We start from the raw sequence: 10,839 nt of genomic DNA, 5'->3' as shown, positions 1-10,839 counted from the left end.
CAGAAGCTCCAGCAGGGGACCCCAAACTTCCCTTTCCTGACTCTGGGATCAGAGTCGGGAAAGGGAAAGTCTCCAAGAAAACAATTGGTAACACGCTATGCCGTGAAGGACTGGAATTCTGCAGTGCCCGCAAGGTCCCCTTGCTCAAGAAAGTACATACACATGCCCATCTGAAGTTTGCCAATTTGTTGTTGCCAACATCTGAACGATTTAGAGGACAACTGGGTGAAAGTGTTGTGGTCAGATGAGACAAAAATCAAGCTCTTTGGTATCAACTCACCTCACCGTGTTTGGATGAGGAGGAATGCTGCCTATGACTCCAAGAACACCATTCCCATCGTCAAACATGGAGGTGGAAACATTATGCTTTGGGGGGGTTTTTCTGCTAAGGGCACAGGACAACTTGACTGCATCAAAGGGACAATGGACGGGGCCATGTACCGTCAAATCTGGAGTGAGAACCTCCTCTCCTCAGCCAGAGGGGTCAAACACTTATTTCCCTCATTAAAATGCAAGTCAGTTTATAACAGGTTTGACATGTGATTGTCTTCAAATGAACCTACCGTTAAAATTGTAGACTGATCATTTCTTTGGAAGTGGGCAAACATACAAAGTAAGCAGGGGATCAAATACTTTTTTCCTTCACTGTACATGAAGATATTGACCCTGACGTGTACCTCTCCAAAAATGTAACTACACGTTGTGGCGTGCCGCTCAGCTGTGGCTTGGTAACGCTGCATTCCCCAGACTCATTGCTGGGTTCTCCTTCTCCATGACCAACATGAAGGAGTGGGTTCACTTTTCCTGCTCCAGATTTCCCACCATGGTCAGAAACCACAGGGGAGATACTTTGTTTCTCTCACAACGCACAGGAGTCGGCACTCGCTCCGAAGCTAATCACCGTCATTCTCTCACTCGCTTTACCACACACTGTCCACTCACACATGCTGGCGCTGCTATTCTTTTAAAGAGTTTGACTTAGACAACAACGCACAAGTAGAAATTTCAGCCCACTCACATAGGCTAAGGCTAAAGCTCTTTAGTAGCTGCTGTTGCCTCACTACTGTCCATGCCTCTTAACACCATGGATAACAGAATGTTCCTGAAAGGGTAGTTGGGACCAATAATGAAAAACGTCTACCTGTTAGCCATTCAACTTTGTGGCTACTTATAAATGCTTTCACCTCAAATGTTATAAAGTGAATAAAATGTATAAATAACCAATTAGGCACATCATATTTCCAAATAGAAGGCTGCGGTGGCCAATATAAGCCACAAGGTCCAACACCACAGTGCCCAGAACATGTGATTTGCATCACCTTGTATTTGGACTGAAAGTCCAGACTGAAAGTTTAAATCCCACTTTTAGGAGGCCTACATGGCAGTTACCTGTCCCTCCATCCCCACCACCTACCTGTAGGTCAGAATTAGCTCAATACCCATTCATATTAACAATGTTTTAACCCACAAATAATACTTTCTTCCAGCCTGGTTTGGCTGCATTTCTCTTTCCACTGAAAAGATGATACTGGGGAGTCTATTGTTGTGTATAATGAGTAGCCTAGCTTTTATAATGTTTTCTGTGAACCGACCGAATTGCCTGCACAATATTGAATTGCCTGCACAATATCAAGTTGCAAAAAATGCCTCTTCATCAATACCCAATTTCAATAACTATGGAGCAAATCGTTTTGGTGGCAAAGTGAGCCAATTAGCATGAAGCATGCTTCTACCGTCGTAGCGAAATGGGGGAAAACCTCTATGTTACACAGACATGGGGCTAACGTAGTAGGAGCTGACAATAAGTAAAGGATTTGTGTCTACTTTTTGTTAAAATGGATTTTTATAAAATTGGTATTGAAAAAGAGTATCAATCAGGAACCTGTATTATAATGTCTGTAGATATCCTTTACATGCACATAATACTTGAAGACTACCACACGTGAGTTCTCTCTGTGCATGAGCTTGCCAACATGAACATCAACAACCACGACATCCGCTCTATCTCTTCTTCGGCTCTCAATGGCCTGGGCTAGAACAATGACACCTTTATGTCACTACCTGTCATTACATCCCCCCCCAAAGATGTTGCCCTTCTAAGTAACATGAACTGTTAGTATAAGCAATAAGCACTTTTTTATCTTAGCAATATTTATTGTTGTAAAACGCATCTGTATTACCAACTTCAGACCTCGATGGTGGCTAATGAAGATAACCAGACCTCATGTTCATACTTTAACAAATAACAAAGTGCATTTTTGGAAACAATAAATCAGCAATAAATCAAACATCCCCCTCATTTTTTTCCTTTTTTTTCTCTTTTTTTCAAAGTTCATAGGGGCGTGCTCACTCTGCCAGAGCGAGTGATGGTCACAGTCGCTTGTGTGGGGGTTGACGTGTTTTGGGTCTCAGCACCATGTGTATCCTCAGTGTCCCTGACCTCAGAAGCAAACCAGTCAAGGCTTTAACTGATGGGTGTGATCGGCTTGGGAGTGGATTGCAGGTGGCACCAGTTCCTCCTGTGGCACTTGCCCTGTGCGATACGATACAGGACCTTGGAGTAGAACTGGTGCTGTGAACGACAGCAGGCAGTGTTCACTGTTTCTGTCCATCCAACTTTGTTAGCACTGGGTCCCCTGGGCTCAGTGGGGGTAGGATCCTTACTCCATTCCTGCAGTTATAGTAATAAGCTTGCCTTTGCTTGGCTGTAGCGTCAGCCTGTCTGATCACATCTTCATTAGGCCAGTTTGGTTTCAGATTGTCCTGCAGGGTGGGCAAGGTGGTCCTGATTTTCCCGCCCATCGGCAGTTCTGCTGGACTGACTCCTGTCAAAGAGGTGGGTGTAGGTCTGTATGCCACCAGGACAAGGAGGGGGTCCTCTGGCGTCTGTAAACACTATGGTGGGCTTGTTGGCATCGTAGAAGTCAAGTACGGAGCTGTGGCTAGTATAATCTTTTAGTTCCTGAATGCCTCGCACTGTGCAATTCCCAACATCCACTCTTTGTCTCCTTTCAGTAGCTCGTACAGTGGGTGTTCCACTATTAACAACTCTGGAACGAATTTGGCTACATAATTAAACATAACTAAGAATCTTTTGAGTTCTGACACATTTTGTTTGGATCGGCCCTGACGCCTGCCTCATCCATAAAGATCTCTGTCCCTTCTAGGCTAGCCAGAGTTTCTGCTATTTTCCTCTGGAAAATTTTGGGAGCACTTGTTATTCCAGAAAGAAGACGGTGGAAGGCACATTTTCCAAATGGAGTGATACAAGTGGTGCGCATCCTGCTCTCCTCATGCTGGGAAATCTGATAAAATCCACTGCTGAGTGGAGTGACGTGAACACTTTTGAACTTGCATTATTTCCTTCACCGTGCATAGGACATACTTCCTCTCTTTCACCGCTGTGACTTACCAAACCTCCCACACTCCTCTTTGTGTTGGTTACCTGACTGCTCTTCCCATTTCAACGGCCTTTTTTCCTATACTGTCCAACCTTCCTTTGACAACATTACCGTTGGGCAGCTGAGCCTTTGGTCGATTGGTTTGAAGATTACCCGCACATGTTCAATCACTTGCGTCAACGTCAGGTCATTTCAGGTATCAAAGTCATACTATTGGTATTAGTACCGGTGTCAAAACCTTTTGAAGATTCCAAGCCCTACTTACTTCTGTTTTTACATGGTATGCAGATTTCTAAACCTGTACGGTAGCAGACAAAAGATTGGACATGTTTAACATTCACTTGAATTGAAAAATATCTCCAAATCTTTGACTGGTACGACCCGGTTTCACGCGAGTTTGTGAAATGGCCACGTTATTTTGATTTATTGATTTATGTACATTACATGTACACAATATTTTCGTTCATTACGTGTACATTTCACGATTTTTGAAAGTTACCATTTCACGACCTGCCACGACACTGGGCTGTTCCAAGGGACGCAACGTCAAAAAATGAAACGCCACGCTTGGGACGGTGACAACAACTTGCGCCGGGACACAATCCATGGACTTTGGGGGAAGCAAGAACGGGGTAATGAAACGCCACATGTCGGTAACAACAACGGGATGGACCGCCACAACCTGGACGCGATCCCCGGGTGGACAACAACGGGACAGTTGTGGTTAAGAAGAGACTAACGCAGAAAGGAACTGCAACACGCGGGACACGATCCCTGGTCTCCTGGGTGAAAGCCCTGTGTTGTTCATCTACCACCCCGACCGACCTCCCTGCGCGGATTTTCAGGTTTTCAATACTACTTGCCACGTTATCATTCTGTGATCACGAAATAGGCTTCTCCTTAAAATACAACACTTCAAAGTAAATAATGAACACACAAAAATAACAACACTAACGTGACCTGTACACTAACTAATAGGTTAAATACATGACCATCTGACGAACTGCCTTGAGACTGGGCTGTACTGTAGAGTACAGCTGAGTCGAGTACATTGCCTACATTTTTAATACCTTGTGGTTCATTCATTTAAAGAAGACACCACGGTGTCAGTCTGTGGTTAAAACGTACCAGGAATGGGCACGAGGCATTAAGACAATTCACAGATATGATTTAATACCTTCTTCAAGCAATCCATCATTCAGTGCAATGCTAAGCCAGGTCAGCGGATTCATTTTCCTCAGTTCATTTTAAGAAACTGTATGTTATAGGCTTCAGAGAAATAGATAAGGATTTCTTTTTTTTTTGACCTTGTAGGACGACACTGAGGAAAACCCCCTGCCTTGTCTGCTTTCTGTCCGTTCCATTGTAGTCGTTCTATTTAATTTCCCTTTTCTAAGTGGTTTGTTGTGGTTGCGCCCCGGCTTGCTCAAGGACAGACATGAGGACACTGAATGCCGGCTGTTTAGCACAAAATCTCACTATTCTTTTTCATTGTGACATGATGCCCCGGTGCTCTCACCTGTTCAGACGGCTCGGCTCGGAGGTACAAATTAACCAATTAGTGGCTGTGTATTATTGTTGGAAGCCAGGCCTTTCTTGAGGATTTCATTGGTAAGGTCAATGATAGGATCAGTGGTATATGGTTATGTTTTTAATAATAAGAGGGGATTTATACGGAAGATTAGTAAAAATGGTTGGAAATACCACAAAAGTTAATCAATCTTTATTCAAAAGCACACAGGGACAGATCTATATTACAAGCCAGGTTTTATAGACAGAACCCTGATTTTTTTTTTTCAAATGCTAAACGATTTAATAAAACACTCTAAATTCAATGAAAGTAGAGATCGGATTTTTTGTTGTACTTGTGAAGCTGTTGTCAAGATTAAGATCAAGATTAACTTTATTGTCCCACATCGTGGGAAATTTGTCTTTGGCACTATATATAAATATATATATATACATATATATATATATATATATATATATATATATATATATATATATATATATATATTTATATACAAGGGAGAAAGTTTTATGGATTTATTATTTTTGGGTTTCAAAATTTGGTAGTTAAAAAAGAAAACACGTATACGTATACAGCTTTGTTTTTGTGTTGTCAGAGAAATTCATCCTAGAAAACAGTGTTGAGAAAGCTTCTAATATCTGAAAGCAGACTTTAGTTGCATTTTTCCTGCTTTCGTTTTTTAGTTTCTGTAGAAGGCAGAATAGATTGTTTAAATTGCAACAACCTTGTCCAAATATGAACTTTATGTGAACTAAGCTTTTATCTATCTGTTTTCACTGCTGATTACTGCATTCATTGTGGACTTCATATCATAAGAGGGCTGTTTCTTTTTCATTTTTAATGTCATGGTAAATTTTATCATTAAGACAGCGATGGAAAAAAATGGAACTTCTAACAAACACTGGGTTTCTAATTTGCAATCCTCTACCATATAAAATGAGAAGCTGTGCTGCTATGGTTTAGTAGTAATTGTTAACAAAAGGACACTTGCAAGGGATAGGAAGGCAACATGACACAACAGAATTAGCTGTAAACTACAGTAAAATGTTTTTGAAAATAGGACAATTTTGGGCTGATTTCTTCCAATTAACCATTTCAGACTGGATGTCCAACTCAGTGTGTGAGAAAAAGGATGTGTGTCATCACAAATGTGGAGTTTTGCTGTGCGTCGTGGAGTTTGCTGTGCGTCGGTGCACACACACCGAACATATCAAACAGAGACAAGGTACTGTAGCCAGGATGTGCTGATACAGGGGCAAAAAAATGGCTGCTTTTCTGTAGAGTTGACGCATTACAACAAAGAAAGTACCAAGTGGCATTTCCTGACAAACTAACGTGGGTCAATGTCAGCATCAGCATTCATTTGTGGTTGGGTTTCTTGATTTAAATTGACACCCACCAACCCCCTAACATGAGGGTAAAAATTAACTTTGGCAGGTAACACTGTAAACTTACAAGCAGGTGATGAATGAAGTGTACAACACAGCATGTGCTTGAATGGTAGGCTGCAGTAAACAAGTCAGTGTTTCCAGATATGTCTGTTTTCTCCCATGAATTTGGTTATGTTTGGTTTGAAAAAATGCAATCTTTATCTGGCAACAGTGTTCATAATACTAATCCTACATTTCCCATGAACACTATGTCCTTCATCCATCCATCTTTGTCCGCTTATCCGGTATCAGGTTGTGGGGGGAGCAGCTCCAGTAGGGGACCCCAAACTTTCCTATCGCGATCCACATCAACCAGCTCCAACTGGGGGATCCCGAGGCGTTCCCAGTCCAGGTTGGAGATTTAATCCCTCCACCTAGTTCTGGGTCTTCCCCGAGGCCTCCTCCCAGCTAGACGTGCCTGGAACATCTCCCTAGGGAGGCACCCAGGATGCATCCTTACCAGGTGCCCGAACCACCTCAACTGGGAATCTGGGAGGTTATGTCCTGGCGTTTCATATTACCGTTGGATGTGCTTAGAGTGCACAGTATTGATTACAAGCTACGCTGTAACAGAGGAGTCGAACAGAATGGCACGAAACAAACCAGAAGAGCTGAAATTAAAGTTAAATGAAATTAAATTAAACTGAGTAATATTAGTTAAGAAAAACACAATTTTGCTGGTGGAAAATCTGATTGGATGGCAACTTTAAAAAGTATACTAGCCATGTTGGCTGGTGATCAAAGGAGATAATTTTAAAACCCTGTTGATGAATGTTGAAGACCAACATTCACTTTCAGCTCTGGTTTGGCTCCACCAACTCCTGGGAAAAAGATGTGGCTCTTTTCTACTTTCTATGGTTAATGGTATTATACTGCATGTTTGTAGCACATTTAAATACACAGAACAGTAATGTATGGGGCACCCAGATGGCTCAGTTTGTAGAGCGGGCGCCCATACTGTATGTATAGTTTGCTCCTCGACGCAGCGGGGCCGGGTTGGACCGGCGTCCCTGTGTTGCGTGTCATTCCCCCCTCTCTCCCATTTCATGTCTTCAGCTGTCTTTGTCAATAAAGGCCTAAAAATGCCCCAAAATAATCTTAGAACAGTAATGTGCATAGGCACAACCTAAACCAATGTAAATGTACATTTCACAGTATCTTACTGGTTTAATGTTATACAGGATCATACTGTGAATGGCAATGTATTCTGGCAGAAAATAGAAATATTACAGCACTATCAGCGGATGTTACAGATTACAGGTATTTACCGTCAATACCAATGCATCGGGGATTACACTGCAGCCAGTACATTTACAGTAAATTCTAATAGAACAGTAATAAACGATATGTATGTTAATAGTAGACATCCTTAAGTCCTTATGTCCTGGTGGTTCCTAGAGTCTCTAAAAGTAGAACGGGAGCCAGAGCGTTCAGCTATCAGGCTCCTCTCCTGTGGAACTAGGTTCCAGTTTGGGTCCGGGAGGCAGACACCGTCTCCACATTTAAGAGTAGGCTTAAGACTTTCCTTTTTGATAAAGCTTATAGTTAGGGCATAGAATCGAATATTGTTAGGGAGTAGTGGTAAGTCACATAGTTTTCGATTTATCTATCATATAATATAACTAAAGGAGACTTGGCATACAGCCCGATCCGGGTGGGGAGTTCTGGCCCGGCCGGGCTGGAGCTCTCTTTACCTTGTCTCTCTTGGTTTGTTGTAATAATAGTTTTAGACAGCTTGGGACTTATTTGATACACTAGTTAGGGCATGAATCGAATATGTTAGGGAGTAGTAGTTAGTCACATAGTTTTCAGATTTATCTATCATATAATCAAGATAATAGAACTAAAGGGGAGATGGCATACAGCCCGATCCGGTTGGGGAGAGTTCTGGCCCGACTGGGCTGGAGCTCTCTTTACCTCGTCTCTTTTGGTTTTGTGTAATAGTTTTAGACAGCTGGGGACTTATTTTGATACAAGTTAGGGCATAGAATCGAATAGTGTAGGGAGTAGAGTAGTCACATAGTTTTCAGATTTATCTATCATATAATCAAGAATATAATAGAACTAAAGGGAGACTTGGCATAAGCCCGATCGGTTGGGGAGAGTTCTGGCCCGGCCGGGCTGGAGCTCTCTTTACCTCGTCCTCTTGGTTTTGCTGTATAATGTTTAGACAGCTGGGGACTTATCTTGATACACTGAGCTCCTCTCCTCCTTTCCATCTTTTCATTATGGCATTGTCCCAGAAATGCTTGTTACTAACCCCTTGGGGAGTCATTCCCCGGAGTCCTTATGTTCTTTTTTCCCAGCATGTTCCCTTGGATCAGAGAGGCTCCGAAATCAGGGTAGAGCTGTGCCATGTGTCCGCTACACGTTCTGTGATGCCATGTCAACTGCTACACTGCGGTGCCCTGCACGTCCTGCTACGTCCTGTAGTCCTGCTACGTCCTGTGTGCCTGTAATGCCGCACAGCGTCTGCATGCCAGAACTACTACAAAGAACTGCTACAAACTACTAATTTTTTCTATTTTGTTATTGCCACTCTTCATTTAACCCCAACCGGCCCGTCAGACGCCACTACCAAGAGCTGGGTGACCGAGGTTTGCCTAAAAGGAAGTTTTTCCTCGCCACTGTCGCACTGTTGCTTGCTCTGGAGGAAACTACTAGAACGTTGGGTCCTTGTAAATTCTGGAGTTTGGTCTATCGTGAAAGTGTGTTGAGATACCTCTTGTTATGAATTGATACTATAAATAAAATTGAATTGAATTGAATTGAAATGTCCTTAAATGTTAATATCCTTAAAACAGCATGCACACTGTAAATAAACAGTAGTTTACTGGCAAAACTGCTGTCAGTATATTACTTTAAATGTACTGTGAAAGGTTTAACAGTGTACAAAAGGCTAAAATCTCCATAGAGCTGTAGAGTTCTGTGTTAATTCTTTATGATTTCTGCACAGAGAAGTTTTTATTATTTTTTTTTTACATTGCACAAGGCCATTAGTTTCAGTACTTCATTGGGTGATTCACTATGTAATTCTGATCTAAGTTTAGCGCTATCATCAGGTAAGACTACAAATTTATTTCATGTTTTTTTTGGGCTAATTAGATCATTCTGTCTACACAGCGTCTCAGTCTGTTTGCTTGTGCATGTGCAGTGGGACTTTAGGTAGGCCGTGTCTCTTTATAGTTCAGTTTATGATTATTTAACTCATATTACATAACTGCAGTATTCACAGGATAGAAGACGGCAGCAACAAGGGACCGTCAAGCTCAGAATCTGAAATCTTACAAGTTGTGGACAAATTCTCCACAGCGTAGAAACACATTATCCTGTAGCTTTCACCCAGAGTGATTGCAGTGCTATCTTTTTTTTTATCCACAAAGATCCTGCCTCTCCAGCAGAAAATGGTTGTTGTATGGGGAGGGTAAGGGAGGGGGGGGTCAAATTGAACAAAATATAAATGATGAAGTCAAAACACGAGCCAGGGCTCAGCCTTTCCCCTTTATTTATTTTACAAATATATCTGAGAGACAGAGACAGAGCTTGTCTGATGCTGGGGCTCCGCTGACCTGTAGCCACAGCACACTCGCAAAACAAAATCGTGCCAGAGACAAACAGCAGATAGGCCATATTTCTAGGCCCCAGTGACAGAGGGGCCCCGGCTCAGCGGGGGCCACCTGATCCAGTCAGCCTGGCTTGTGGGCTGGCCTGTGCTCCCTAATAGTCAGATGAACACACATAAGCTAAGGGAGGCCCTTTGCAGTGACTCTGGGAGGTCAGGGGTGGAACATATTGATAGATAGAAGCTCTCCCTGTATGCACTCTCTGCTGAGCAAACAATCTGATGGCAGAGATGTGCTGCGCAAGTTATTTTTTCCAGAGGCGGGGCAACTTTGACAGGGGAATGGGTTCATTTAGCTTGCTAATCTTTGCATTAAGCTGTTACAACCACCCAGATATAACCTACAAGAAATATTCAATCAAACTTCATGTATCCTCGAGAGATCATTGAGGGGCAATCCTGATTTTCAATAGCATTGAGTCAGCATGCAAAGAAAAATACAGAAAAAGAACTACAACACAGAAAGTACAATCATAAGAAATTTAGAGGGACAAGAAAACATTCAGAATTGAAAAATGAATAAGATAAATAAATTAGGATGATAGGGATGCAAAAAGAAAATCCAATTATGTAAAGCAGTTACAAGTAGAAGTTTGCAGATTTAAAAATCAGATTTCCAAATTACCCAAGAGGCACCATTGTAGAAATTGTAAAAATACATGTGTCTATGTTGGCAATGAAGCAATAACTGATAATTAACCCTTTTGTGGTGTTCGGGTCTGTGGGACCCGTTTTCAATGTTTGCTAAAAGAAAAATTATGCTTTTTATGAATTTTTCTAAGTCAAACTCATTGGCCTTGGCTCATTATCTATAAAGAACATAAAAAATAACCAATTTTAATGACTGTACACGGT

General features: G+C 42.0%; 1 long non-coding RNA gene across 1 annotated transcript in view; it reads right to left on the bottom strand.

Annotated features, from left to right (window-relative positions):
• Positions 1-682: 682 nt before the first annotated feature.
• LOC116689625 (uncharacterized) overlaps positions 683-10,839 on the bottom strand; it is an 18,281-nt gene continuing 8,124 nt past the window's right edge. Inside the window, exons 2-3 of the long non-coding RNA XR_004332058.1 lie at positions 8,805-8,807; positions 683-858 (exon numbers count right to left, since the gene is read on the bottom strand). This is a non-coding gene — a long non-coding RNA (uncharacterized LOC116689625). The remainder of the gene's footprint in view (positions 859-8,804; positions 8,808-10,839) is intronic.

This window comes from Etheostoma spectabile, chromosome 5 (genome assembly GCF_008692095.1).
Source record: "Etheostoma spectabile isolate EspeVRDwgs_2016 chromosome 5, UIUC_Espe_1.0, whole genome shotgun sequence".
Taxonomy (NCBI): domain Eukaryota; kingdom Metazoa; phylum Chordata; class Actinopteri; order Perciformes; family Percidae; genus Etheostoma; species Etheostoma spectabile.
Note: the sequence above shows the minus strand (reverse complement) of the source record. Positions and strands in the feature narration are given on the sequence as shown.